Raw genomic sequence first — 7,583 nt, 5'->3', positions numbered from 1 at the left:
GGTGAAACAGAAGGAAAATGCATGAAAGCTGTTTCAGAGCTCTGGTAGGTACAGGTGGATGTTATGCTTCATCTTTGGATATTCTGGAGGAATGCTTGGTTCTGGCTTTAGGTCCCTTCAGATATCTGGGTCCCTTTGGTGGGGCACGTACTTCTCTTTCATTTGTTGTTTATTGGCGTGCCAATCTGTCCAAGTCCATGTTTTAATTTTGTTGTTTGATTGCTTGTTACTCTGTGTTTCATATAAAAAACGGTTAAAACTATTTGCTAGTCACTCCCCCAAAATCAGAAAGGAAAGTGGAGACATAAGGACTGAAACTGAGGAAATTCAGGAAATCATTGTATCCTGCTACAAAAGCCTATATTCAATAAACCTGGAAAATCTGGAGGAAATGGATGAATTCCTAGACAGATACAAGATCCTAATGTTAAATCAGGACCAGGTAAACCATCTAAATAATCCCATAAGACCTAAAGAAATAGAGGCAGTCATCAAATCCTCCCAACCAATAAAAGCCCAGGCCGAGATGTGTTCAGTGCAGAATTTTATCAGACATTTATTGGCAACATAATACCAATACTCTTCAAACTATTCCACAAAAGAGAAAGAGATGGAACACTACCTAACTCATCTTTAGAGGCTACAATAACACTTGTTTCTCAACCACACAGAAATACTACAAAGAAAGAGAACCTCAGACCTATCTTACTTACTAACATTGATGCAAAAATACTCAAAAAAATTTTGCCAACTGAATCAAAGAACACACCAAAAGGATCATTCACTATGATCAAGTAGGCCTCATTCCTTGCACGCAGGGGTGATTTAACATACAGAAATCCATCAATGTAATCCACCATATAAACAAACTCAAAGGAATAAAAACCACATGGTCATCTCACTAGATGCTGAGAAAACAATTGCCAAAATTCAACACCCCTTCATGTTAAAAGTCTTAGAGAGAAAAGGAATCCAAGTCCCATACCTAAACAAAATAAAAGCAATATACAGCAAATGAACAACCGACATCAAAGTTAATGGTGGCAAACTTGAAGCAATCCCACTAAAATCAGGGACTCAACAAGGCTGCCCACTCTCCCCCTACCTATTAAACATAGTACTGGTAGTCCTGGATGGAGCAATTAGATATCAAAAGGAAATCAAAGGAATACAAATTGGATAGGAAGAAGTAAAAATATCACTATTTGCAGATGACATGATAGTGTACTCTAGCGACCCCACAAATTCTACCAGAGAACTCCTACAACTGAAAAACAAGTTCAGCAAATTGGCTGGATATAAAATTAAGTCAAACAAATCAGTAGCCTTCCTATATTCAAAGAATAAACATGTGGAGAAAGAAATTTGGGGAAAGATACCCATCATAATAGTCACAAAAACTATGAAATACCTTGGTGTGACTCTAACTAAGCAAGTGAAAGACACGTATGACAAGAACTTCAAACCTCTAAAGAAGGAAATCGATGAAGATCACAGAAAATGTGATGATCTCTGTGCTCATAGATTGGAAGGATCAACATTTTAAAAATGGCCATCTTACCCAAACCAATCTACAGATTCAATGCAATCCCCATCAAAATTTAAACCCAGTTCTTTATTGAGTTGGAAAGAGCAATGTGTAATTTCATCTGGAATAACAAAAGATCTAGAATAGTGAAATCCATCCTCAACAACAAGAATACATCTTCGGGAATCACTATTTCTGACCTCAAGCTATATTAGGAGGCAATTGTGCTGAAAACTGCATGGTACTGGTCAGAAATTTTCACGTGGATCAATGGAATAGAATAGAAGATCCAGAAATGAGCCCTCACGTATATGGTCACCTGATTTTTGACAAAGGACCTGTAAACATTCAATGGATAAAGGAAAGCCTATTCAAGAAATGGTTTTGGTCCAACTGGCACTCAGCATGCAGAAGAATGAAAATAGACCCTTTCTTATCTCCTTGTACAAAGCTCAAGTGTAAGTGGATCAAAGATCTCCACATTAAACCAGATACACTGAAACTATTAGAAGAGAAATTAGGGAAAACCTTAGAACACATAGGAACAGGAGAAATTTTTCTGAACAAAACACCAATGGCTCAAGCTCTAAGGTCTCTAAGGTCAAAGATTCACAACTGGAACTTAAAGAAATTGCAAAGTTTCTGTAAGGCTAAGGACTTTGTCTAGAATACAAAACGGCAGCCAACAGAGTGGGCCAAGATCCAAAACTCAGATGGCAACAGATGCTGACAAGGATGTGGACAGAAAGGAACAATTTTCCATTTTTGGTGGCGTCGTAAACTGCTACAACCACTCTGTAAATCAGTCTGGCCATTCCTCAGAAAAATGGACATAGTACTACTACCTGAAGACTCAGTTATTCAACTTCTGTGCATTTACCCCAGAAATGCTCCAACATACAACAAGGATACATGCACCACAGTGTTCATTGCAGCTCTATTCATAATAGCCAGAAGCTGGAAAGTACCCCGACTGGATTGTTTGTTGGAGGTTGTGTTGTGCTTTCCCAACCTGTGGTTCTGCTTTGTAAAGAAATCTTGAAGATTGTAGTTAAACTGCCATTGTCCTATTGGCAGCAGTTAGTAGTTTAATCCCAGGCTCAAGATTGTCACTCTCACATTTGTAATTCTTAGAAACATCAAGCACGTATATATTGCTCCAGGTTTTGTGAAGGGTTGTTGAAGCTTTACTACTGGAGTTGCTATTCCAAAAAATTCAAATAGAATTATTGATTTAAAAGATTGTTTTAATAATGTTTTTTCACATCTTCATGATTGTAAGAGGTTTGCATTTAGCATGTCTGCTTGGATTTTTAAGGAACTCTTGGAGTGATAGATACCATTGAAATCTTTGCCTCAAGGAATGGCTACATTATGTCAAATTTGCAGCAGCTTCCATACAAGTAGTTAGGACTTTTAATCCTTTTGTGTATATTCTGGATATTTTACTAGGTGATCCCTATGAAGGAGTTTTACTACAAAGCTTTTCTCTTATACAATAAGAGCAAATTTTTAAAATTTTGTCGTTGTTGCACTAGAAAAGATTAGATTCAAAGACAATATCCTTTTCAATACTTGGGTCATCAGTTTTATCCTAAACAAATTGTGGCATTGAAAACTCAAATAAGAAATGATAATTTACTTCCTTTAAAGGATTTTCTAAAGTCGTTAGGAGATTTTAATTGGATAAGACCTGTCCTTATGCTCACACATGGGAACTTAAGCTTCTGTTCAATATTCTCAAGGGATGGGAATCCTAATTCCCCTCAACACTACATTGTGCAGAATGTATATAGGAAGCTATTAGTTAAAAACAGATACATTCTATTGACTACGACCACCTGTTGGCTGTTTGCTTTCTTCCTATTCACCCACAGCAATCTGTTGGCAAAAGGGACCATTTATGTGGCTTCATCTTTCTTCGTCTTGAAGTAAAGTTTTAACATCCTATCATGAAGCTATTGCTGCAGTAATGCAGACTTGTAAGATACAATAAGGAGAGTATTTTGGAAAGAATGTCTTGTGAATATGATGAAATATTTGTTCCTTATTCCAAACAGCAATAAAATTTGTTATTGCAGAATACTGATATTTGGCCTATTGCATGTGTAAAGTTTTCAGGCAAAATTGATAACCAGTGTCCAAAAGAGAAGTTTTTAAATTATTTCTCTATCCATACTTTTGTATTTCCTATAAATTTACACATGCTGCCCATAGAAAATGCACTACTGCATTTGTAGATGGCGCATCTAATGTCAAAGCAGCATATGTAATGACCACATGTTTATTCTCTTGAGTTTTCCCCTGCTTCAACATAGATTATTAGATTACATGCTTTAGCTGCTATTTTTTAATGATGAAATATCAAACTTTTGCTTTCAATGGGTATACTGATAGACAATGTACTGCTTGTGGTTTGTGTTGCTGGAAATTGTTTCTTTTTTTGATAGTGCCAATTCACGTTTTGCAGTTATTTATACAAATACAACTCAACTTAAGAGAACGTACTGTTCCATACTTTATAGAAATTTATAGAACTCAGAATGGATTGCCTTGGACCCCTTAGTGAGGGCAATGCCACAACATATTTGGATACCAGGCAGACTAGAGTCTCCTTTTTATCATCAAAAGAGTAGTAGCTTGAGAAGATAATTTGGTCTTTCTAGAGAATGTGCATATAAACTTGTAAAGACTTGTTTTTACTGTCCTCAGTTTTGTTCTGTACCACATGATGGTGTTAACCTTCCAGGACTTGTACCTAATCTATTATGGCAAATGGATATTACTTGTATTTCTGATTTAGGAAAATTAAAGTATGTACACATGTGACCTAGTTATAATTGTTTTAAGAGGAAATGCAAATAGATATTCAGTTACTCATTACCTATTTTGTTTTCCTACAATTGTTTCACATCAGATTAAAACAAACAATGGGAGTTTCATCAGGACCAGTGGACCACCAACAAGTTGCTGGGAGCTCAGTAGAGCTGCAGGAGCGCTCTCCATACTAAGTGGAAGGGTGAGTATATGTTGATTGATTTCTGTATATTGAACCATACTTGCATCCATGGGATGAAGCCTACTTGATCTTGAAAGATGAACTTTTTGATGAGTTCTTGGATTTGGTTTGGGAGGATTTTAATGAGTATTTTTGCATTGATACTCATAAGTTAAATTTGTCTGAAATTCTCTTTTTTTGTTTATTCTTTGTGTGGTTTAGGTATAAGTGTAATTGTTACATCATAGAATGAATTGTGTAGGGTTTTTTGTTTCTATTTCATGGAATGGTTTGAAGAATATTAGTAGAGGGTCTACTTTGAAGGTCTGATAGAATTTTTCTGGTTTTGGGCTTTTGTTGATTGGGAGACTTTTAATGAATGCTTCCATTTCTTTATGGGTTATTGACCTGTCTGGATAGCTTATCTATCATGATTCAATGTTGGTATGTGGTATCTATCTAGAAAATTATATTTTGCATACATATTTTCCAGTTCTGTTAAGTATAGCATTTTGTAGTAGGATTTGATATTTTTATTTCATTGTTTTCTGTTATTATGTCTAAATTTTCATTTATTTCTTTTTTTCTTAATTTGAATACTGTCTCTCTGCCTTACGGTTAGTCTGACAAAGTGTTTATCTATCATGTTGATTTTCTCTAAAAACCAGCTCCTGGATTGACTGATTATTTACATACTTCTTTTTGTTTCTACTTGGTTGATTTCAGCACTGAGTGTGATTATTTTTTCGTGTCTACTCCTCACGTGTGGAAATATTTACTTCTTTTTGTTCTAAAGCTTTCATGTGTGCCATCTAGCTACTAGTATATGCTCTTTTCAAGTTTTTTGAGACATCCAGAGCTAGGTGTTTTCCTTAGGAGAACTACTCATGTAGGCTTGCTCATTGTCTTTTTGGAGGCACTGTAAATAGAGTATCTAATAAAAATTATGAAAAAAAATCATAATTTTTTAGGGTAAAGTTGCCCTCTGTTTTGGAGTTTTCATTGATTATCCAGTGGGGCTGGATTTGTGGAAAGATATTGTATAAATTCGATTTTTTGATTGAATATCTGGGTTTCTCTGTTCAGATGAAGTCACCTCTTGCGTACGTGCCTGTGTAGCCATTCCTTAAGACGTGGAATTAACATTAAAATTTAAACAGCTTCAGGACAATCTACACAGGTTATTTGGATTTCTCTAGGCTTCTTGTCTGTTCATGGGCATTTCTTTAGGGTCAGAATGTCTTCTATAATTTTGTTGAAGATATTTCCTAGGTCTTTAATTGGGGAATCTTTTCTTTCTTCTATACCTATTATCTTTGGTTTGGTCTTCACACTGTGTTTTAGATTTCCTCAATATTTTGGGTTAGAAGATTTTTGTATTTTGCATTTTCTTTGACTGTTGTGTCAATTTTTTCTATGGAATCTTCTGCACTTGAGATTCTCTCTTCTATCTCTTTCATTATGTTCGTGATCATTTCTCATGTATTTCCTAGGTCTTCTATCTCAAGGATTTTTCTCCCTTTTTGATTTTTTTCTTTTTATTTCTATTTTGATATCATTGATATTTTTTCAGTTCCTCCTTCTTGGGTTTATTTTTCTGTAGTTATATAGGGAAATATGTGTTTTTACCTCAAGGCCTTCTACTTGTTTTGGTTTTTATTCTGTGTTTTATAAAGTGAGTTATTTATGATTTTCACAGTGTCTTCTATGACCATGATGAGATATAATTTTAAGTACAAATCATGTCTTTTCACTGTGATGGGGTATCCTGGACTTGCTATTGTGGGTTTACTAGGTTCTGATTTTGCCAAGTAGCCTTGTTTCTTGTTGCTAATTTTCTTGTGCCTGCCTCTTATACTCTCATTATCTCTAGTGCTACTTGCCTTGGCTGCCTATGACTGAAGCCTCTCCCTCCTTTGATCCTGGTTGTGTGAGGACTCCTGAGAGTCCAGTTTTCTCTGATCCTGTGCTTCTCTGATCCTGTGATTCTGTGATCCTTGGTATGTCAGAGCTCCTAGGAGACAAGCTTTTTCTGGAATCCTAAAACCTTGGTGTGACCAAGCTCTTGAGATCCTTTTGTACCAGAGCTCCGAAGAGTCCAGCTTTCTCTGTGTGTTGCAGGGTGGATGAGGAGCCAGAATCTTTGGTTTGCTCCCAGTGAAAACTGGAGGGAACAATTCAGTGCCTTGGCTGGGTTAAGGTTTTTTTTTTTTTTTTTTTTTTTTTTTGATAATGGTGATTCATTTTAGACCCATTCAGCAACAAAGTGGGGGGAGAAAACTGATAAATGTGAAGGATTTAGTGAAGCTGCAAAAAAATCAAATGACTTTTTAAAATTTACCTTTATAAAATTTTATTTCTAGGATGCAGCATAATCAAAGCATCTGGCTCCCATTCTATTATTCCAGAATTTTCTGAGTTCTGGTCCTCAATCAGAACTGCACACTGATGGCATTCTCTGAGAAAAATTAGGTACGTGCCAATATGAGTCGTTTTTACTTCTCTGTTCCACAACTACAGTATAACAGCATGCTGACATGTCTTAAAGATAATTTTATTTCTTCTTAATATTCCAGTCATTACCCCGTCTCAATTTCCCCCATTATTCTTCCTCATCACATACTTCCTCCCCATCATCACTCCCAGTCCCCAGATCTTCCTAATCCCTGGGATCTCAAATTTTATTGTTTTCAAATGTATCTTCTCTCACCGAGGCCAGACCATGTATTCCCATCCTGCAAATGTGTCATGGCTCTCATTATCAGCTGCTGTATCATGCCTGTTTAGTGGCTCGGTGTCTGAAAGGTCTTGATTGTCCAGCCTGTGAGAGTTCCTGTCTTCCTGAGGGTAACCATTAACCACCGCTTCTTCCATTATCTAATTCAACCACAGGGTTTTCCGGCTTCTGTCAATTGTTGGATGCAATATTTTTGTTTTTGAGTGCAGAAAAAGAACTTTTTAAACTTATATTATTGGAAATATCTAGAAGACCAGCTGGAAAAACAGGCAGTATTCTGTCTTATATGTGCTCCTAATCAAAATCAAAAAATGTGTTCT

The sequence above is a fragment of the Micromys minutus genome, assembly GCF_963924665.1.
Source record: "Micromys minutus genome assembly, chromosome: 30".
Classification (NCBI taxonomy): domain Eukaryota; kingdom Metazoa; phylum Chordata; class Mammalia; order Rodentia; family Muridae; genus Micromys; species Micromys minutus.
Note: the sequence above shows the minus strand (reverse complement) of the source record.